Source organism: Bufo bufo, chromosome 6 (genome assembly GCF_905171765.1).
Source record: "Bufo bufo chromosome 6, aBufBuf1.1, whole genome shotgun sequence".
Taxonomy (NCBI): Eukaryota; Metazoa; Chordata; class Amphibia; order Anura; family Bufonidae; genus Bufo; species Bufo bufo.
Window position 1 is genome coordinate 353735776 of NC_053394.1, and position 21507 is coordinate 353757282.

Below are 21507 nucleotides of genomic sequence, written 5' to 3' on the forward strand. Positions count from 1 at the left end.
GGACTGCACCCTCATGCTGCAGAGAGCTTGCTTGGCACCCACATAGGCAAGTACATAGTGGAAGCACTACAGATTCACCATCACAGGAGCTTTCAAAATACTAGGCTTGTCCGAGATTTAAACCTAGATCCTCTTAATGCCGACATCAAGAGACTTACAAGGAGAAGACTATACACCACATACAAAAGTGGAAGAAGATAACCGTTTTGGTACCGAGGGCTCGCCTGGTATTAATACTCCTCGCATCCTAAGCTTGAATCATACCCCTTGACCAACCAGTGTGTTCTTTGAAAACAACAACGTTGGGCTTGCTTGGATTCCCACTTCTAAAGGCATCCAAGTTGAATTAGGCTACCCTTAGTAGAATGCTTCCGGAGAAACACCTTTGTACGTGACATGAAGCACGCTGCTCTGATAAAGGTCGGGTGCAACGCTCTTGTGCAGATAACGATGGCAAGGGAATTTGAAAGTACAGCTATAAGGGATCACGTGGAATTTGAAGACAGAACATCCCCCACCTAAAGAAAGAACCATAGCGCTACACCAACAAGACTACTCTCGGTTACCGTCTTGAAGAGGATACCATTTTTCTGGCTTTTGTAAAGTAACAAATGCCACAAGAGGCAGGCTTGAAAGTGGGTAAGCAAATGTAGACAGGACAGAAAAGTTGAGGGCTCGTCCAGGATTTGAACCCGGGACCTCTCGCACCCAAAGCGAGAATCATACCCCTAGACCAACGAGCCAAAGACATGGGTTTGGACTTTCTTTAGCCTTTCACCACTCTAACTTCACTGAGATGGAGAGCTTGCTTGGCAACTACTTAAGAGAAGCAATACAGGATTAACTCTAAGGGGAGGTTTTGAAAGAGCAGCTTCTTCCGGCACTTCAGTTCCAGACCGTTGGCACCCTAAGCCAGTATCACCCCCCCAAGACCAATGAGCTAAACTGTGGAAACCGGAAGAAGAAAACTGCTTTCGTTTTTAGGGCTGGTTGGGGATTTTAACCTACTCCTTACAGGATCTGAGTTGAATTAAGGTACTCCGCTACAGGGGTATTTCTCGAGAAACACACCACTGTCAGTAATGTGAAGGAAGCTTCTCTGGTAAAGACAATTAACAATGCTTTTCTACAGATAATGATTGCAAGGGAAAACAAAATTGCACTTTTTAGGGCTCATGCAGGATATGAATCTGGGACCGCTCACACCGAAAGCAAACAATCGCACCTCTAGAGCAATGACCCTACTTTCCCTCACTTTCTCTAGGCTGGTAAGATTTTCTCTCTTTTGTAAACCTCCAAATTCCACAGAGTGTTGGCTTATTATGGAAAAACTGACAATAGGTGTATGCGGGGTATTATTCTCGCTCAGGATGAGAGCAAAGGGCCAAAGACAGCACTTGGAGTTCTTACTATCTTTCCGAGTTTCACCACTCAAAATTCGCTGACATGTGCAGCGCTTGCTTGGTACATACCAAACCAAATACCTGGGAGAAGAATCACAAATGAACCGCAGGGGGGGATTTCAAAAGAAGGGGTTCGAGTGGGATTTGCAGTCGGGACCGCTCGTACCCTGAGAACGAATCACACCCCCTAGCCCAATGAGCCAAGCTGATTATGTCAGCAAAATGCCGCTTGTACAATCCATATTTATTCACATGATTCATTATGAGAGCCTGAACGCTGGTATCAGAGCACTTTCAAGCAGTAGGTTACACGCAACTTATAAAAAGTGCAAGAAGGTAACTGCTTTTGCATCCAGGACTCAACTGGGATGGAAACCCATCCCTTAAAGCATCCAACCAGGGAAGAGGTACCTTTGAAAAGGTGTCTCTATAGAAAAACCTTTGTCGGTGACACGGAGCACACTGCTATGATGAACACGCTGCATTGCTTCAAATAACGATGGCGAGGGAATTACAAAATGACAGGGGGTTAGGGCTCGTCCGTGATTTGAACACGGGACCTCTCGCACCCGAAGCGAGAATCATACCCCTAGACCAACGAGCCTTACCTGCTCAACTGCTTGAGGGACATAAGGTTTTCTTTCATGTGTCAACATGCAAATACCTGAAGAAGAAGGCTTATTTGGAGCACATTGACAACAGGTGGCTACAGAAGAAAACTCTGTTTCTCTACAAGACGAGCAAGGGCTCGTCTGTAATCTCTGGCACGCTGATCCAGTCAAGACCAAGACCCATGTTTTTCTACCGACAGTGATGGCAGGGGAATCCAAAAACAAGGCTTTTCAGGGCTCGTCCGGGATTTGAACCCGGGACCTCTCGCACCCTAAGCGAGAATCATACCCCTAGACCAACGAGCCACGGACTGCACCCTCATGATGCAGAGAGCTTGCTTGGCACCCACATAGGCAAGTACATAGTGGAAGCACTACAGATTCACCATCACAGGAGCTTTCAAAATACTAGGCTTGTCCGAGATTTAAACCTAGATCCTCTTAATGCCGACATCAAGAGACTTACAAGGAGAAGACTATACACCACATACAAAAGTGGAAGAAGATAACCGTTTTGGTACCGAGGGCTCGCCTGGTATTAATACTCCTCGCATCCTAAGCTTGAATCATACCCCTTGACCAACCAGTGTGTTCTTTGAAAACAACAACGTTGGGCTTGCTTGGATTCCCACTTCTAAAGGCATCCAAGTTGAATTAGGCTACCCTTAGTAGAATGCTTCCGGAGAAACACCTTTGTACGTGACATGAAGCACGCTGCTCTGATAAAGGTCGGGTGCAACGCTCTTGTGCAGATAACGATGGCAAGGGAATTTGAAAGTACAGCTATAAGGGATCACGTGGAATTTGAAGACAGAACATCCCCCACCTAAAGAAAGAACCATAGCGCTACACCAACAAGACTACTCTCGGTTACCGTCTTGAAGAGGATACCATTTTTCTGGCTTTTGTAAAGTAACAAATGCCACAAGAGGCAGGCTTGAAAGTGGGTAAGCAAATGTAGACAGGACAGAAAAGTTGAGGGCTCGTCCGGGATTTGAACCCGGGACCTCTCGCACCCAAAGCGAGAATCATACCCCTAGACCAACGAGCCAAAGACATGGGCTTGGACTTTCTTTAGCCTTTCACCACTCTAACTTCACTGAGATGGAGAGCTTGCTTGGCAACTACTTAAGAGAAGCAATACAGGATTAACTCTAAGGGGAGGTTTTGAAAGAGCAGCTTCTTCCGGCACTTCAGGTCCAGACCGTTGGCACCCTAAGCCAGTATCACCCCCCCAAGACCAATGAGCTAAACTGTGGAAACCGGAAGAAGAAAACTGCTTTTGTTTTTAGGGCTGGTTGGGGATTTTAACCTACTCCTTACAGGATCTGAGTTGAATTAAGGTACTCCGCTACAGGGGTATTTCTCGAGAAACACACCACTGTCAGTAATGTGAAGGAAGCTTCTCTGGTAAAGACAATTAACAATGCTTTTCTACAGATAATGATTGCAAGGGAAAACAAAATTGCACTTTTTAGGGCTCATGCAGGATATGAATCTGGGACCGCTCACACCGAAAGCAAACAATCGCACCTCTAGAGCAATGACCCTACTTTCCCTCACTTTCTCTAGGCTGGTAAGATTTTCTCTCTTTTGTAAACCTCCAAATTCCACAGAGTGTTGGCTTATTATGGAAAAACTGACAATAGGTGTATGCGGGGTATTATTCTCGCTCAGGATGAGAGCAAAGGGCCAAAGACAGCACTTGGAGTTCTTACTATCTTTCCGAGTTTCACCACTCAAAATTCGCTGACATGTGCAGCGCTTGCTTGGTACATACCAAACCAAATACCTGGGAGAAGAATCACAAATGAACCGCAAGGGGGGATTTCAAAAGAAGGGGTTCGAGTGGGATTTGCAGTCGGGACCGCTCGTACCCTGAGAACGAATCACACCCCCTAGCCCAATGAGCCAAGCTGATTATGTCAGCAAAATGCCGCTTGTACAATCCATATTTATTCACATGATTCATTATGAGAGCCTGAACGCTGGTATCAGAGCACTTTCAAGCAGTAGGTTACACGCAACTTATAAAAAGTGCAAGAAGGTAACTGCTTTTGCATCCAGGACTCAACTGGGATGGAAACCCATCCCTTAAAGCATCCAACCAGGGAAGAGGTACCTTTGAAAAGGTGTCTCTATAGAAAAACCTTTGTCGGTGACACGGAGCACACTGCTATGATGAACACGCTGCATTGCTTCAAATAACGATGGCGAGGGAATTACAAAATGACAGGGGGTTAGGGCTCGTCCGTGATTTGAACACGGGACCTCTCGCACCCGAAGCGAGAATCATACCCCTAGACCAACGAGCCTTACCTGCTCAACTGCTTGAGGGACATAAGGTTTTCTTTCATGTGTCAACATGCAAATACCTGAAGAAGAAGGCTTATTTGGAGCACATTGACAACAGGTGGCTACAGAAGAAAACTCTGTTTCTCTACAAGACGAGCAAGGGCTCGTCTGTAATCTCTGGCACGCTGATCCAGTCAAGACCAAGACCCATGTTTTTCTACCGACAGTGATGGCAGGGGAATCCAAAAACAAGGCTTTTCAGGGCTCGTCCGGGATTTGAACCCGGGACCTCTCGCACCCTAAGCGAGAATCATACCCCTAGACCAACGAGCCACGGACTGCACCCTCATGATGCAGAGAGCTTGCTTGGCACCCACATAGGCAAGTACATAGTGGAAGCACTACAGATTCACCATCACAGGAGCTTTCAAAATACTAGGCTTGTCCGAGATTTAAACCTAGATCCTCTTAATGCCGACATCAAGAGACTTACAAGGAGAAGACTATACACCACATACAAAAGTGGAAGAAGATAACCGTTTTGGTAGCGAGGGCTCGCCTGGTATTAATACTCCTCGCATCCTAAGCTTGAATCATACCCCTTGACCAACCAGTGTGTTCTTTGAAAACAACAACGTTGGGCTTGCTTGGATTCCCACTTCTAAAGGCATCCAAGTTGAATTAGGCTACCCTTAGTAGAATGCTTCCGGAGAAACACCTTTGTACGTGACATGAAGCACGCTGCTCTGATAAAGGTTGGGTGCAACGCTCTTGTGCAGATAACGATGGCAAGGGAATTTGAAAGTACAGCTATAAGGGATCACGTGGAATTTGAAGACAGAACATCCCCCACCTAAAGAAAGAACCATAGCGCTACACCAACAAGACTACTCTCGGTTACCGTCTTGAAGAGGATACCATTTTTCTGGCTTTTGTAAAGTAACAAATGCCACAAGAGGCAGGCTTGAAAGTGGGTAAGCAAATGTAGACAGGACAGAAAAGTTGAGGTCTCGTCCGGGATTTGAACCCGGGACCTCTCGCACCCAAAGCAAGAATCATACCCCTAGACCAACGAGCCAAAGACATGGGTTTGGACTTTCTTTAGCCTTTCACCACTCTAACTTCACTGAGATGGAGAGCTTGCTTGGCAACTACTTAAGAGAAGCAATACAGGATTAACTCTAAGGGGAGGTTTTGAAAGAGCAGCTTCTTCCGGCACTTCAGGTCCAGACCGTTGGCACCCTAAGCCAGTATCACCCCCCCAAGACCAATGAGCTAAACTGTGGAAACCGGAAGAAGAAAACTGCTTTCGTTTTTAGGGCTGGTTGGGGATTTTAACCTACTCCTTACAGGATCTGAGTTGAATTAAGGTACTCCGCTACAGGGGTATTTCTCGAGAAACACACCACTGTCAGTAATGTGAAGGAAGCTTCTCTGGTAAAGACAATTAACAATGCTTTTCTACAGATAATGATTGCAAGGGAAAACAAAATTGCACTTTTTAGGGCTCATGCAGGATATGAATCTGGGACCGCTCACACCGAAAGCAAACAATCGCACCTCTAGAGCAATGACCCTACTTTCCCTCACTTTCTCTAGGCTGGTAAGATTTTCTCTCTTTTGTAAACCTCCAAATTCCACAGAGTGTTGGCTTATTATGGAAAAACTGACAATAGGTGTATGCGGGGTATTATTCTCGCTCAGGATGAGAGCAAAGGGCCAAAGACAGCACTTGGAGTTCTTACTATCTTTCCGAGTTTCACCACTCAAAATTCGCTGACATGTGCAGCGCTTGCTTGGTACATACCAAACCAAATACCTGGGAGAAGAATCACAAATGAACCGCAAGGGGGGATTTCAAAAGAAGGGGTTCGAGTGGGATTTGCAGTCGGGACCGCTCGTACCCTGAGAACGAATCACACCCCCTAGCCCAATGAGCCAAGCTGATTATGTCAGCAAAATGCCGCTTGTACAATCCATATTTATTCACATGATTCATTATGAGAGCCTGAACGCTGGTATCAGAGCACTTTCAAGCAGTAGGTTACACGCAACTTATAAAAAGTGCAAGAAGGTAACTGCTTTTGCATCCAGGACTCAACTGGGATGGAAACCCATCCCTTAAAGCATCCAACCAGGGAAGAGGTACCTTTGAAAAGGTGTCTCTATAGAAAAACCTTTGTCGGTGACACGGAGCACACTGCTATGATGAACACGCTGCATTGCTTCAAATAACGATGGCGAGGGAATTACAAAATGACAGGGGGTTAGGGCTCGTCCGTGATTTGAACACGGGACCTCTCGCACCCGAAGCGAGAATCATACCCCTAGACCAACGAGCCTTACCTGCTCAACTGCTTGAGGGACATAAGGTTTTCTTTCATGTGTCAACATGCAAATACCTGAAGAAGAAGGCTTATTTGGAGCACATTGACAACAGGTGGCTACAGAAGAAAACTCTGTTTCTCTACAAGACGAGCAAGGGCTCGTCTGTAATCTCTGGCACGCTGATCCAGTCAAGACCAAGACCCATGTTTTTCTACCGACAGTGATGGCAGGGGAATCCAAAAACAAGGCTTTTCAGGGCTCGTCCGGGATTTGAACCCGGGACCTCTCGCACCCTAAGCGAGAATCATACCCCTAGACCAACGAGCCACGGACTGCACCCTCATGATGCAGAGAGCTTGCTTGGCACCCACATAGGCAAGTACATAGTGGAAGCACTACAGATTCACCATCACAGGAGCTTTCAAAATACTAGGCTTGTCCGAGATTTAAACCTAGATCCTCTTAATGCCGACATCAAGAGACTTACAAGGAGAAGACTATACACCACATACAAAAGTGGAAGAAGATAACCGTTTTGGTACCGAGGGCTCGTCTGGTATTAATACTCCTCGCATCCTAAGCTTGAATCATACCCCTTGACCAACCAGTGTGTTCTTTGAAAACAACAACGTTGGGCTTGCTTGGATTCCCACTTCTAAAGGCATCCAAGTTGAATTAGGCTACCCTTAGTAGAATGCTTCCGGAGAAACACCTTTGTACGTGACATGAAGCACGCTGCTCTGATAAAGGTTGGGTGCAACGCTCTTGTGCAGATAACGATGGCAAGGGAATTTGAAAGTACAGCTATAAGGGATCACGTGGAATTTGAAGACAGAACATCCCCCACCTAAAGAAAGAACCATAGCGCTACACCAACAAGACTACTCTCGGTTACCGTCTTGAAGAGGATACCATTTTTCTGGCTTTTGTAAAGTAACAAATGCCACAAGAGGCAGGCTTGAAAGTGGGTAAGCAAATGTAGACAGGACAGAAAAGTTGAGGGCTCGTCCGGGATTTGAACCCGGGACCTCTCCCACCCAAAGCAAGAATCATACCCCTAGACCAACGAGCCAAAGACATGCTTTTGGACTTTCTTTAGCCTTTCACCACTCTAACTTCACTGAGATGGAGAGCTTGCTTGGCAACTACTTAAGAGAAGCAATACAGGATTAACTCTAAGGGGAGGTTTTGAAAGAGCAGCTTCTTCCGGCACTTCAGGTCCAGACCGTTGGCACCCTAAGCCAGTATCACCCCCCCAAGACCAATGAGCTAAACTGTGGAAACCGGAAGAAGAAAACTGCTTTCGTTTTTAGGGCTGGTTGGGGATTTTAACCTACTCCTTACAGGATCTGAGTTGAATTAAGGTACTCCGCTACAGGGGTATTTCTCGAGAAACACACCACTGTCAGTAATGTGAAGGAAGCTTCTCTGGTAAAGACAATTAACAATGCTTTTCTACAGATAATGATTGCAAGGGAAAACAAAATTGCACTTTTTAGGGCTCATGCAGGATATGAATCTGGGACCGCTCACACCGAAAGCAAACAATCGCACCTCTAGAGCAATGACCCTACTTTCCCTCACTTTCTCTAGGCTGGTAAGATTTTCTCTCTTTTGTAAACCTCCAAATTCCACAGAGTGTTGGCTTATTATGGAAAAACTGACAATAGGTGTATGCGGGGTATTATTCTCGCTCAGGATGAGAGCAAAGGGCCAAAGACAGCACTTGGAGTTCTTACTATCTTTCCGAGTTTCACCACTCAAAATTCGCTGACATGTGCAGCGCTTGCTTGGTACATACCAAACCAAATACCTGGGAGAAGAATCACAAATGAACCGCAAGGGGGGATTTCAAAAGAAGGGGTTCGAGTGGGATTTGCAGTCGGGACCGCTCGTACCCTGAGAACGAATCACACCCCCTAGCCCAATGAGCCAAGCTGATTATGTCAGCAAAATGCCGCTTGTACAATCCATATTTATTCACATGATTCATTATGAGAGCCTGAACGCTGGTATCAGAGCACTTTCAAGCAGTAGGTTACACGCAACTTATAAAAAGTGCAAGAAGGTAACTGCTTTTGCATCCAGGACTCAACTGGGATGGAAACCCATCCCTTAAAGCATCCAACCAGGGAAGAGGTACCTTTGAAAAGGTGTCTCTATAGAAAAACCTTTGTCGGTGACACGGAGCACACTGCTATGATGAACACGCTGCATTGCTTCAAATAACGATGGCGAGGGAATTACAAAATGACAGGGGGTTAGGGCTCGTCCGTGATTTGAACACGGGACCTCTCGCACCCGAAGCGAGAATCATACCCCTAGACCAACGAGCCTTACCTGCTCAACTGCTTGAGGGACATAAGGTTTTCTTTCATGTGTCAACATGCAAATACCTGAAGAAGAAGGCTTATTTGGAGCACATTGACAACAGGTGGCTACAGAAGAAAACTCTGTTTCTCTACAAGACGAGCAAGGGCTCGTCTGTAATCTCTGGCACGCTGATCCAGTCAAGACCAAGACCCATGTTTTTCTACCGACAGTGATGGCAGGGGAATCCAAAAACAAGGCTTTTCAGGGCTCGTCCGGGATTTGAACCCGGGACCTCTCGCACCCTAAGCGAGAATCATACCCCTAGACCAACGAGCCACGGACTGCACCCTCATGATGCAGAGAGCTTGCTTGGCACCCACATAGGCAAGTACATAGTGGAAGCACTACAGATTCACCATCACAGGAGCTTTCAAAATACTAGGCTTGTCCGAGATTTAAACCTAGATCCTCTTAATGCCGACATCAAGAGACTTACAAGGAGAAGACTATACACCACATACAAAAGTGGAAGAAGATAACCGTTTTGGTACCGAGGGCTCGCCTGGTATTAATACTCCTCGCATCCTAAGCTTGAATCATACCCCTTGACCAACCAGTGTGTTCTTTGAAAACAACAACGTTGGGCTTGCTTGGATTCCCACTTCTAAAGGCATCCAAGTTGAATTAGGCTACCCTTAGTAGAATGCTTCCGGAGAAACACCTTTGTACGTGACATGAAGCACGCTGCTCTGATAAAGGTCGGGTGCAACGCTCTTGTGCAGATAACGATGGCAAGGGAATTTGAAAGTACAGCTATAAGGGATCACGTGGAATTTGAAGACAGAACATCCCCCACCTAAAGAAAGAACCATAGCGCTACACCAACAAGACTACTCTCGGTTACCGTCTTGAAGAGGATACCATTTTTCTGGCTTTTGTAAAGTAACAAATGCCACAAGAGGCAGGCTTGAAAGTGGGTAAGCAAATGTAGACAGGACAGAAAAGTTGAGGGCTCGTCCGGGATTTGAACCCGGGACCTCTCGCACCCAAAGCGAGAATCATACCCCTAGACCAACGAGCCAAAGACATGGGTTTGGACTTTCTTTAGCCTTTCACCACTCTAACTTCACTGAGATGGAGAGCTTGCTTGGCAACTACTTAAGAGAAGCAATACAGGATTAACTCTAAGGGGAGGTTTTGAAAGAGCAGCTTCTTCCGGCACTTCAGGTCCAGACCGTTGGCACCCTAAGCCAGTATCACCCCCCCAAGACCAATGAGCTAAACTGTGGAAACCGGAAGAAGAAAACTGCTTTCGTTTTTAGGGCTGGTTGGGGATTTTAACCTACTCCTTACAGGATCTGAGTTGAATTAAGGTACTCCGCTACAGGGGTATTTCTCGAGAAACACACCACTGTCAGTAATGTGAAGGAAGCTTCTCTGGTAAAGACAATTAACAATGCTTTTCTACAGATAATGATTGCAAGGGAAAACAAAATTGCACTTTTTAGGGCTCATGCAGGATATGAATCTGGGACCGCTCACACCGAAAGCAAACAATCGCACCTCTAGAGCAATGACCCTACTTTCCCTCACTTTCTCTAGGCTGGTAAGATTTTCTCTCTTTTGTAAACCTCCAAATTCCACAGAGTGTTGGCTTATTATGGAAAAACTGACAATAGGTGTATGCGGGGTATTATTCTCGCTCAGGATGAGAGCAAAGGGCCAAAGACAGCACTTGGAGTTCTTACTATCTTTCCGAGTTTCACCACTCAAAATTCGCTGACATGTGCAGCGCTTGCTTGGTACATACCAAACCAAATACCTGGGAGAAGAATCACAAATGAACCGCAAGGGGGGATTTCAAAAGAAGGGGTTCGAGTGGGATTTGCAGTCGGGACCGCTCGTACCCTGAGAACGAATCACACCCCCTAGCCCAATGAGCCAAGCTGATTATGTCAGCAAAATGCCGCTTGTACAATCCATATTTATTCACATGATTCATTATGAGAGCCTGAACGCTGGTATCAGAGCACTTTCAAGCAGTAGGTTACACGCAACTTATAAAAAGTGCAAGAAGGTAACTGCTTTTGCATCCAGGACTCAACTGGGATGGAAACCCATCCCTTAAAGCATCCAACCAGGGAAGAGGTACCTTTGAAAAGGTGTCTCTATAGAAAAACCTTTGTCGGTGACACGGAGCACACTGCTATGATGAACACGCTGCATTGCTTCAAATAACGATGGCGAGGGAATTACAAAATGACAGGGGGTTAGGGCTCGTCCGTGATTTGAACACGGGACCTCTCGCACCCGAAGCGAGAATCATACCCCTAGACCAACGAGCCTTACCTGCTCAACTGCTTGAGGGACATAAGGTTTTCTTTCATGTGTCAACATGCAAATACCTGAAGAAGAAGGCTTATTTGGAGCACATTGACAACAGGTGGCTACAGAAGAAAACTCTGTTTCTCTACAAGACGAGCAAGGGCTCGTCTGTAATCTCTGGCACGCTGATCCAGTCAAGACCAAGACCCATGTTTTTCTACCGACAGTGATGGCAGGGGAATCCAAAAACAAGGCTTTTCAGGGCTCGTCCGGGATTTGAACCCGGGACCTCTCGCACCCTAAGCGAGAATCATACCCCTAGACCAACGAGCCACGGACTGCACCCTCATGCTGCAGAGAGCTTGCTTGGCACCCACATAGGCAAGTACATAGTGGAAGCACTACAGATTCACCATCACAGGAGCTTTCAAAATACTAGGCTTGTCCGAGATTTAAACCTAGATCCTCTTAATGCCGACATCAAGAGACTTACAAGGAGAAGACTATACACCACATACAAAAGTGGAAGAAGATAACCGTTTTGGTAGCGAGGGCTCGCCTGGTATTAATACTCCTCGCATCCTAAGCTTGAATCATACCCCTTGACCAACCAGTGTGTTCTTTGAAAACAACAACGTTGGGCTTGCTTGGATTCCCACTTCTAAAGGCATCCAAGTTGAATTAGGCTACCCTTAGTAGAATGCTTCCGGAGAAACACCTTTGTACGTGACATGAAGCACGCTGCTCTGATAAAGGTCGGGTGCAACGCTCTTGTGCAGATAACGATGGCAAGGGAATTTGAAAGTACAGCTATAAGGGATCACGTGGAATTTGAAGACAGAACATACCCCACCTAAAGAAAGAACCATAGCGCTACACCAACAAGACTACTCTCGGTTACCGTCTTGAAGAGGATACCATTTTTCTGGCTTTTGTAAAGTAACAAATGCCACAAGAGGCAGGCTTGAAAGTGGGTAAGCAAATGTAGACAGGACAGAAAAGTTGAGGGCTCGTCCGGGATTTGAACCCGGGACCTCTCGCACCCAAAGCGACAATCATACCCCTAGACCAACGAGCCAAAGACATGGGCTTGGACTTTCTTTAGCCTTTCACCACTCTAACTTCACTGAGATGGAGAGCTTGCTTGGCAACTACTTAAGAGAAGCAATACAGGATTAACTCTAAGGGGAGGTTTTGAAAGAGCAGCTTCTTCCGGCACTTCAGTTCCAGACCGTTGGCACCCTAAGCCAGTATCACCCCCCCAAGACCAATGAGCTAAACTGTGGAAACCGGAAGAAGAAAACTGCTTTCGTTTTTAGGGCTGGTTGGGGATTTTAACCTACTCCTTACAGGATCTGAGTTGAATTAAGGTACTCCGCTACAGGGGTATTTCTCGAGAAACACACCACTGTCAGTAATGTGAAGGAAGCTTCTCTGGTAAAGACAATTAACAATGCTTTTCTACAGATAATGATTGCAAGGGAAAACAAAATTGCACTTTTTAGGGCTCATGCAGGATATGAATCTGGGACCGCTCACACCGAAAGCAAACAATCGCACCTCTAGAGCAATGACCCTACTTTCCCTCACTTTCTCTAGGCTGGTAAGATTTTCTCTCTTTTGTAAACCTCCAAATTCCACAGAGTGTTGGCTTATTATGGAAAAACTGACAATAGGTGTATGCGGGGTATTATTCTCGCTCAGGATGAGAGCAAAGGGCCAAAGACAGCACTTGGAGTTCTTACTATCTTTCCGAGTTTCACCACTCAAAATTCGCTGACATGTGCAGCGCTTGCTTGGTACATACCAAACCAAATACCTGGGAGAAGAATCACAAATGAACCGCAGGGGGGGATTTCAAAAGAAGGGGTTCGAGTGGGATTTGCAGTCGGGACCGCTCGTACCCTGAGAACGAATCACACCCCCTAGCCCAATGAGCCAAGCTGATTATGTCAGCAAAATGCCGCTTGTACAATCCATATTTATTCACATGATTCATTATGAGAGCCTGAACGCTGGTATCAGAGCACTTTCAAGCAGTAGGTTACACGCAACTTATAAAAAGTGCAAGAAGGTAACTGCTTTTGCATCCAGGACTCAACTGGGATGGAAACCCATCCCTTAAAGCATCCAACCAGGGAAGAGGTACCTTTGAAAAGGTGTCTCTATAGAAAAACCTTTGTCGGTGACACGGAGCACACTGCTATGATGAACACGCTGCATTGCTTCAAATAACGATGGCGAGGGAATTACAAAATGACAGGGGGTTAGGGCTCGTCTGTGATTTGAACACGGGACCTCTCGCACCCGAAGCGAGAATCATACCCCTAGACCAACGAGCCTTACCTGCTCAACTGCTTGAGGGACATAAGGTTTTCTTTCATGTGTCAACATGCAAATACCTGAAGAAGAAGGCTTATTTGGAGCACATTGACAACAGGTGGCTACAGAAGAAAACTCTGTTTCTCTACAAGACGAGCAAGGGCTCGTCTGTAATCTCTGGCACGCTGATCCAGTCAAGAACAAGACCCATGTTTTTCTACCGACAGTGATGGCAGGGGAATCCAAAAACAAGGCTTTTCAGGGCTCGTCCGGGATTTGAACCCGGGACCTCTCGCACCCTAAGCGAGAATCATACCCCTAGACCAACGAGCCACGGACTGCACCCTCATGCTGCAGAGAGCTTGCTTGGCACCCACATAGGCAAGTACATAGTGGAAGCACTACAGATTCACCATCACAGGAGCTTTCAAAATACTAGGCTTGTCCGAGATTTAAACCTAGATCCTCTTAATGCCGACATCAAGAGACTTACAAGGAGAAGACTATACACCACATACAAAAGTGGAAGAAGATAACCGTTTTGGTAGCGAGGGCTCGCCTGGTATTAATACTCCTCGCATCCTAAGCTTGAATCATACCCCTTGACCAACCAGTGTGTTCTTTGAAAACAACAACGTTGGGCTTGCTTGGATTCCCACTTCTAAAGGCATCCAAGTTGAATTAGGCTACCCTTAGTAGAATGCTTCCGGAGAAACACCTTTGTACGTGACATGAAGCACGCTGCTCTGATAAAGGTCGGGTGCAACGCTCTTGTGCAGATAACGATGGCAAGGGAATTTGAAAGTACAGCTATAAGGGATCACGTGGAATTTGAAGACAGAACATCCCCCACCTAAAGAAAGAACCATAGCGCTACACCAACAAGACTACTCTCGGTTACCGTCTTGAAGAGGATACCATTTTTCTGGCTTTTGTAAAGTAACAAATGCCACAAGAGGCAGGCTTGAAAGTGGGTAAGCAAATGTAGACAGGACAGAAAAGTTGAGGGCTCGTCCGGGATTTGAACCCGGGACCTCTCGCACCCAAAGCGAGAATCATACCCCTAGACCAACGAGCCAAAGACATGGGTTTGGACTTTCTTTAGCCTTTCACCACTCTAACTTCACTGAGATGGAGAGCTTGCTTGGCAACTACTTAAGAGAAGCAATACAGGATTAACTCTAAGGGGAGGTTTTGAAAGAGCAGCTTCTTCCGGCACTTCAGGTCCAGACCGTTGGCACCCTAAGCCAGTATCACCCCCCCAAGACCAATGAGCTAAACTGTGGAAACCGGAAGAAGAAAACTGCTTTTGTTTTTAGGGCTGGTTGGGGATTTTAACCTACTCCTTACAGGATCTGAGTTGAATTAAGGTACTCCGCTACAGGGGTATTTCTCGAGAAACACACCACTGTCAGTAATGTGAAGGAAGCTTCTCTGGTAAAGACAATTAACAATGCTTTTCTACAGATAATGATTGCAAGGGAAAACAAAATTGCACTTTTTAGGGCTCATGCAGGATATGAATCTGGGACCGCTCACACCGAAAGCAAACAATCGCACCTCTAGAGCAATGACCCTACTTTCCCTCACTTTCTCTAGGCTGGTAAGATTTTCTCTCTTTTGTAAACCTCCAAATTCCACAGAGTGTTGGCTTATTATGGAAAACTGACAATAGGTGTATGCAGGGTATTATTCTCGCTCAGGATGAGAGCAAAGGGCCAAAGACAGCACTTGGAGTTCTTACTATCTTTCCGAGTTTCACCACTCAAAATTCGCTGACATGTGCAGCGCTTGCTTGGTACATACCAAACCAAATACCTGGGAGAAGAATCACAAATGAACCGCAAGGGGGGATTTAAAAAGAAGGGGTTCGAGTGGGATTTGCAGTCGGGACCGCTCGTACCCTGAGAACGAATCACACCCCCTAGCCCAATGAGCCAAGCTGATTATGTCAGCAAAATGCCGCTTGTACAATCCATATTTATTCACATGATTCATTATGAGAGCCTGAACGCTGGTATCAGAGCACTTTCAAGCAGTAGGTTACACGCAACTTATAAAAAGTGCAAGAAGGTAACTGCTTTTGCATCCAGGACTCAACTGGGATGGAAACCCATCCCTTAAAGCATCCAACCAGGGAAGAGGTACCTTTGAAAAGGTGTCTCTATAGAAAAACCTTTGTCGGTGACACGGAGCACACTGCTATGATGAACACGCTGCATTGCTTCAAATAACGATGGCGAGGGAATTACAAAATGACAGGGGGTTAGGGCTCGTCCGTGATTTGAACACGGGACCTCTCGCACCCGAAGCGAGAATCATACCCCTAGACCAACGAGCCTTACCTGCTCAACTGCTTGAGGGACATAAGGTTTTCTTTCATGTGTCAACATGCAAATACCTGAAGAAGAAGGCTTATTTGGAGCACATTGACAACAGGTGGCTACAGAAGAAAACTCTGTTTCTCTACAAGACGAGCAAGGGCTCGTCTGTAATCTCTGGCACGCTGATCCAGTCAAGAACAAGACCCATGTTTTTCTACCGACAGTGATGGCAGGGGAATCCAAAAACAAGGCTTTTCAGGGCTCGTCCGGGATTTGAACCCGGGACCTCTCGCACCCTAAGCGAGAATCATACCCCTAGACCAACGAGCCACGGACTGCACCCTCATGCTGCAGAGAGCTTGCTTGGCACCCACATAGGCAAGTACATAGTGGAAGCACTACAGATTCACCATCACAGGAGCTTTCAAAATACTAGGCTTGTCCGAGATTTAAACCTAGATCCTCTTAATGCCGACATCAAGAGACTTACAAGGAGAAGACTATACACCACATACAAAAGTGGAAGAAGATAACCGTTTTGGTAGCGAGGGCTCGCCTGGTATTAATACTCCTCGCATCCTAAGCTTGAATCATACCCCTTGACCAACCAGTGTGTTCTTTGAAAACAACAACGTTGGGCTTGCTTGGATTCCCACTTCTAAAGGCATCCAAGTTGAATTAGGCTACCCTTAGTAGAATGCTTCCGGAGAAACACCTTTGTACGTGACATGAAGCACGCTGCTCTGATAAAGGTCGGGTGCAACGCTCTTGTGCAGATAACGATGGCAAGGGAATTTGAAAGTACAGCTATAAGGGATCACGTGGAATTTGAAGACAGAACATCCCCCACCTAAAGAAAGAACCATAGCGCTACACCAACAAGACTACTCTCGGTTACCGTCTTGAAGAGGATACCATTTTTCTGGCTTTTGTAAAGTAACAAATGCCACAAGAGGCAGGCTTGAAAGTGGGTAAGCAAATGTAGACAGGACAGAAAAGTTGAGGGCTCGTCCGGGATTTGAACCCGGGACCTCTCGCACCCAAAGCGAGAATCATACCCCTAGACCAACGAGCCAAAGACATGGGTTTGGACTTTCTTTAGCCTTTCACCACTCTAACTTCACTGAGATGGAGAGCTTGCTTGGCAACTACTTAAGAGAAGCAATACAGGATTAACTCTAAGGGGAGGTTTTGAAAGAGCAGCTTCTTCCGGCACTTCAGGTCCAGACCGTTGGCACCCTAAGCCAGTATCACCCCCCCAAGACCAATGAGCTAAACTGTGGAAACCGGAAGAAGAAAACTGCTTTCGTTTTTAGGGCTGGTTGGGGATTTTAACCTACTCCTTACAGGATCTGAGTTGAATTAAGGTACTCCGCTACAGGGGTATTTCTCGAGAAACACACCACTGTCAGTAATGTGAAGGAAGCTTCTCTGGTAAAGACAATTAACAATGCTTTTCTACAGATAATGATTGCAAGGGAAAACAAAATTGCACTTTTTAGGGCTCATGCAGGATATGAATCTGGGACCGCTCACACCGAAAGCAAACAATCGCACCTCTAGAGCAATGACCCTACTTTCCCTCACTTTCTCTAGGCTGGTAAGATTTTCTCTCTTTTGTAAACCTCCAAATTCCACAGAGTGTTGGCTTATTATGGAAAAACTGACAATAGGTGTATGCGGGGTATTATTCTCGCTCAGGATGAGAGCAAAGGGCCAAAGACAGCACTTGGAGTTCTTACTATCTTTCCGAGTTTCACCACTCAAAATTCGCTGACATGTGCAGCGCTTGCTTGGTACATACCAAACCAAATACCTGGGAGAAGAATCACAAATGAACCGCAAGGGGGGATTTCAAAAGAAGGGGTTCGAGTGGGATTTGCAGTCGGGACCGCTCGTACCCTGAGAACGAATCACACCCCCTAGCCCAATGAGCCAAGCTGATTATGTCAGCAAAATGCCGCTTGTACAATCCATATTTATTCACATGATTCATTATGAGAGCCTGAACGCTGGTATCAGAGCACTTTCAAGCAGTAGGTTACACGCAACTTATAAAAAGTGCAAGAAGGTAACTGCTTTTGCATCCAGGACTCAACTGGGATGGAAACCCATCCCTTAAAGCATCCAACCAGGGAAGAGGTACCTTTGAAAAGGTGTCTCTATAGAAAAACCTTTGTCGGTGACACGGAGCACACTGCTATGATGAACACGCTGCATTGCTTCAAATAACGATGGCGAGGGAATTACAAAATGACAGGGGGTTAGGGCTCGTCCGTGATTTGAACACGGGACCTCTCGCACCCGAAGCGAGAATCATACCCCTAGACCAACGAGCCTTACCTGCTCAACTGCTTGAGGGACATAAGGTTTTCTTTCATGTGTCAACATGCAAATACCTGAAGAAGAAGGCTTATTTGGAGCACATTGACAACAGGTGGCTACAGAAGAAAACTCTGTTTCTCTACAAGACGAGCAAGGGCTCGTCTGTAATCTCTGGCACGCTGATCCAGTCAAGACCAAGACCCATGTTTTTCTACCGACAGTGATGGCAGGGGAATCCAAAAACAAGGCTTTTCAGGGCTCGTCCGGGATTTGAACCCAGGACCTCTCGCACCCTAAGCGAGAATCATACCCCTAGACCAACGAGCCACGGACTGCACCCTCATGCTGCAGAGAGCTTGCTTGGCACCCACATAGGCAAGTACATAGTGGAAGCACTACAGATTCACCATCACAGGAGCTTTCAAAATACTAGGCTTGTCCGAGATTTAAACCTAGATCCTCTTAATGCCGACATCAAGAGACTTACAAGGAGAAGACTATACACCACATACAAAAGTGGAAGAAGATAACCGTTTTGGTAGCGAGGGCTCGCCTGGTATTAATACTCCTCGCATCCTAAGCTTGAATCATACCCCTTGACCAACCAGTGTGTTCTTTGAAAACAACAACGTTGGGCTTGCTTGGATTCCCACTTCTAAAGGCATCCAAGTTGAATTAGGCTACCCTTAGTAGAATGCTTCCGGAGAAACACCTTTGTACGTGACATGAAGCACGCTGCTCTGATAAAGGTCGGGTGCAACGCTCTTGTGCAGATAACGATGGCAAGGGAATTTGAAAGTACAGCTATAAGGGATCACGTGGAATTTGAAGACAGAACATCCCCCACCTAAAGAAAGAACCATAGCGCTACACCAACAAGACTACTCTCGGTTACCGTCTTGAAGAGGATACCATTTTTCTGGCTTTTGTAAAGTAACAAATGCCACAAGAGGCAGGCTTGAAAGTGGGTAAGCAAATGTAGACAGGACAGAAAAGTTGAGGGCTCGTCCGGGATTTGAACCCGGGACCTCTCGCACCCAAAGCGACAATCATACCCCTAGACCAACGAGCCAAAGACATGGGTTTGGACTTTCTTTAGCCTTTCACCACTCTAACTTCACTGAGATGGAGAGCTTGCTTGGCAACTACTTAAGAGAAGCAATACAGGATTAACTCTAAGGGGAGGTTTTGAAAGAGCAGCTTCTTCCGGCACTTCAGTTCCAGACCGTTGGCACCCTAAGCCAGTATCACCCCCCCAAGACCAATGAGCTAAACTGTGGAAACCGGAAGAAGAAAACTGCTTTCGTTTTTAGGGCTGGTTGGGGATTTTAACCTACTCCTTACAGGATCTGAGTTTTATTAAGGTACTCCACTACAGGGGTATTTCTCGAGAAACACACCACTGTCAGTAATGTGAAGGAAGCTTCTCTGGTAAAGACAATTAACAATGCTTTTCTACAGATAATGATTGCAAGGGAAAACAAAATTGCACTTTTTAGGGCTCATGCAGGATATGAATCTGGGACCGCTCACACCGAAAGCAAACAATCGCACCTCTAGAGCAATGACCCTACTTTCCCTCACTTTCTCTAGGCTGGTAAGATTTTCTCTCTTTTGTAAACCTCCAAATTCCACAGAGTGTTGGCTTATTATGGAAAAACTGACAATAGGTGTATGCGGGGTATTATTCTCGCTCAGGATGAGAGCAAAGGGCCAAAGACAGCACTTGGAGTTCTTACTATCTTTCCGAGTTTCACCACTCAAAATTCGCTGACATGTGCAGCGCTTGCTTGGTACATACCAAACCAAATACCTGGGAGAAGAATCACAAATGAACCGCAGGGGGGGATTTCAAAAGAAGGGGTTCGAGTGGGATTTGCAGTCGGGACCGCTCGTACCCTGAGAACGAATCACACCCCCTAGCCCAATGAGCCAAGCTGATTATGTCAGCAAAATGCCGCTTGTACAATCCATATTTATTCACATGATTCATTATGAGAGCCTGAACGCTGGTATCAGAGCACTTTCAAGCAGTAGGTTACACGCAACTTATAAAAAGTGCAAGAAGGTAACTGCTTTTGCATCCAGGACTCAACTGGGATGGAAACCCATCCCTTAAAGCATCCAACCAGGGAAGAGGTACCTTTGAAAAGGTGTCTCTATAGAAAAACCTTTGTCGGTGACACGGAGCACACTGCTATGATGAACACGCTGCATTGCTTCAAATAACGATGGCGAGGGAATTACAAAATGACAGGGGGTTAGGGCTCGTCTGTGATTTGAACACGGGACCTCTCGCACCCGAAGCGAGAATCATACCCCTAGACCAACGAGCCTTACCTGCTCAACTGCTTGAGGGACATAAGGTTTTCTTTCATGTGTCAACATGCAAATACCTGAAGAAGAAGGCTTATTTGGAGCACATTGACAACAGGTGGCTACAGAAGAAAACTCTGTTTCTCTACAAGACGAGCAAGGGCTCGTCTGTAATCTCTGGCACGCTGATCCAGTCAAGAACAAGACCCATGTTTTTCTACCGACAGTGATGGCAGGGGAATCCAAAAACAAGGCTTTTCAGGGCTCGTCCGGGATTTGAACCCGGGACCTCTCGCACCCTAAGCGAGAATCATACCCCTAGACCAACGAGCCACGGACTGCACCCTCATGCTGCAGAGAGCTTGCTTGGCACCCACATAGGCAAGTACATAGTGGAAGCACTACAGATTCACCATCACAGGAGCTTTCAAAATACTAGGCTTGTCCGAGATTTAAACCTAGATCCTCTTAATGCCGACATCAAGAGACTTACAAGGAGAAGACTATACACCACATACAAAAGTGGAAGAAGATAACCGTTTTGGTAGCGAGGGCTCGCCTGGTATTAATACTCCTCGCATCCTAAGCTTGAATCATACCCCTTGACCAACCAGTGTGTTCTTTGAAAACAACAACGTTGGGCTTGCTTGGATTCCCACTTCTAAAGGCATCCAAGTTGAATTAGGCTACCCTTAGTAGAATGCTTCCGGAGAAACACCTTTGTACGTGACATGAAGCACGCTGCTCTGATAAAGGTCGGGTGCAACGCTCTTGTGCAGATAACGATGGCAAGGGAATTTGAAAGTACAGCTATAAGGGATCACGTGGAATTTGAAGACAGAACATCCCCCACCTAAAGAAAGAACCATAGCGCTACACCAACAAGACTACTCTCGGTTACCGTCTTGAAGAGGATACCATTTTTCTGGCTTTTGTAAAGTAACA

General features: G+C 46.2%; 27 non-coding genes across 27 annotated transcripts; all 27 read right to left on the bottom strand.

The window, feature by feature from the left end:
- Positions 1-671: 671 nt before the first annotated feature.
- TRNAP-UGG lies at positions 672-743 on the bottom strand. The gene has a single exon. It is a non-coding gene; the product is annotated as a tRNA-Pro (tRNA).
- Positions 744-1935: 1192 nt separating this feature from the next.
- Positions 1936-2007, bottom strand: TRNAP-CGG. Its single transcript has one exon. It is a non-coding gene; the product is annotated as a tRNA-Pro (tRNA).
- A 241-nt stretch (positions 2008-2248) lies between these two features.
- TRNAP-AGG lies at positions 2249-2320 on the bottom strand. The gene has a single exon. It is a non-coding gene; the product is annotated as a tRNA-Pro (tRNA).
- A 673-nt stretch (positions 2321-2993) lies between these two features.
- Positions 2994-3065, bottom strand: TRNAP-UGG. The gene has a single exon. It is a non-coding gene; the product is annotated as a tRNA-Pro (tRNA).
- Positions 3066-4257: 1192 nt separating this feature from the next.
- On the bottom strand, positions 4258-4329 carry TRNAP-CGG. The gene has a single exon. It is a non-coding gene; the product is annotated as a tRNA-Pro (tRNA).
- Positions 4330-4570: 241 nt separating this feature from the next.
- TRNAP-AGG lies at positions 4571-4642 on the bottom strand. Its single transcript has one exon. It is a non-coding gene; the product is annotated as a tRNA-Pro (tRNA).
- A 672-nt stretch (positions 4643-5314) lies between these two features.
- On the bottom strand, positions 5315-5387 carry TRNAP-UGG. The gene has a single exon. It is a non-coding gene; the product is annotated as a tRNA-Pro (tRNA).
- A 1192-nt stretch (positions 5388-6579) lies between these two features.
- Positions 6580-6651, bottom strand: TRNAP-CGG. The gene has a single exon. It is a non-coding gene; the product is annotated as a tRNA-Pro (tRNA).
- A 241-nt stretch (positions 6652-6892) lies between these two features.
- Positions 6893-6964, bottom strand: TRNAP-AGG. Its single transcript has one exon. It is a non-coding gene; the product is annotated as a tRNA-Pro (tRNA).
- Positions 6965-7637: 673 nt separating this feature from the next.
- Positions 7638-7709, bottom strand: TRNAP-UGG. The gene has a single exon. It is a non-coding gene; the product is annotated as a tRNA-Pro (tRNA).
- A 1192-nt stretch (positions 7710-8901) lies between these two features.
- On the bottom strand, positions 8902-8973 carry TRNAP-CGG. The gene has a single exon. It is a non-coding gene; the product is annotated as a tRNA-Pro (tRNA).
- Positions 8974-9214: 241 nt separating this feature from the next.
- TRNAP-AGG lies at positions 9215-9286 on the bottom strand. The gene has a single exon. It is a non-coding gene; the product is annotated as a tRNA-Pro (tRNA).
- Positions 9287-9959: 673 nt separating this feature from the next.
- TRNAP-UGG lies at positions 9960-10031 on the bottom strand. Its single transcript has one exon. It is a non-coding gene; the product is annotated as a tRNA-Pro (tRNA).
- Positions 10032-11223: 1192 nt separating this feature from the next.
- Positions 11224-11295, bottom strand: TRNAP-CGG. The gene has a single exon. It is a non-coding gene; the product is annotated as a tRNA-Pro (tRNA).
- A 241-nt stretch (positions 11296-11536) lies between these two features.
- Positions 11537-11608, bottom strand: TRNAP-AGG. The gene has a single exon. It is a non-coding gene; the product is annotated as a tRNA-Pro (tRNA).
- A 673-nt stretch (positions 11609-12281) lies between these two features.
- Positions 12282-12353, bottom strand: TRNAP-UGG. The gene has a single exon. It is a non-coding gene; the product is annotated as a tRNA-Pro (tRNA).
- A 1192-nt stretch (positions 12354-13545) lies between these two features.
- TRNAP-CGG lies at positions 13546-13617 on the bottom strand. The gene has a single exon. It is a non-coding gene; the product is annotated as a tRNA-Pro (tRNA).
- Positions 13618-13858: 241 nt separating this feature from the next.
- TRNAP-AGG lies at positions 13859-13930 on the bottom strand. Its single transcript has one exon. It is a non-coding gene; the product is annotated as a tRNA-Pro (tRNA).
- Positions 13931-14603: 673 nt separating this feature from the next.
- Positions 14604-14675, bottom strand: TRNAP-UGG. The gene has a single exon. It is a non-coding gene; the product is annotated as a tRNA-Pro (tRNA).
- Positions 14676-15866: 1191 nt separating this feature from the next.
- Positions 15867-15938, bottom strand: TRNAP-CGG. The gene has a single exon. It is a non-coding gene; the product is annotated as a tRNA-Pro (tRNA).
- Positions 15939-16179: 241 nt separating this feature from the next.
- Positions 16180-16251, bottom strand: TRNAP-AGG. The gene has a single exon. It is a non-coding gene; the product is annotated as a tRNA-Pro (tRNA).
- A 673-nt stretch (positions 16252-16924) lies between these two features.
- TRNAP-UGG lies at positions 16925-16996 on the bottom strand. Its single transcript has one exon. It is a non-coding gene; the product is annotated as a tRNA-Pro (tRNA).
- Positions 16997-18188: 1192 nt separating this feature from the next.
- TRNAP-CGG lies at positions 18189-18260 on the bottom strand. The gene has a single exon. It is a non-coding gene; the product is annotated as a tRNA-Pro (tRNA).
- A 241-nt stretch (positions 18261-18501) lies between these two features.
- Positions 18502-18573, bottom strand: TRNAP-AGG. The gene has a single exon. It is a non-coding gene; the product is annotated as a tRNA-Pro (tRNA).
- Positions 18574-19246: 673 nt separating this feature from the next.
- TRNAP-UGG lies at positions 19247-19318 on the bottom strand. Its single transcript has one exon. It is a non-coding gene; the product is annotated as a tRNA-Pro (tRNA).
- A 1192-nt stretch (positions 19319-20510) lies between these two features.
- Positions 20511-20582, bottom strand: TRNAP-CGG. The gene has a single exon. It is a non-coding gene; the product is annotated as a tRNA-Pro (tRNA).
- A 241-nt stretch (positions 20583-20823) lies between these two features.
- TRNAP-AGG lies at positions 20824-20895 on the bottom strand. The gene has a single exon. It is a non-coding gene; the product is annotated as a tRNA-Pro (tRNA).
- Between the last annotated feature and the right edge of the window lie 612 nt (positions 20896-21507).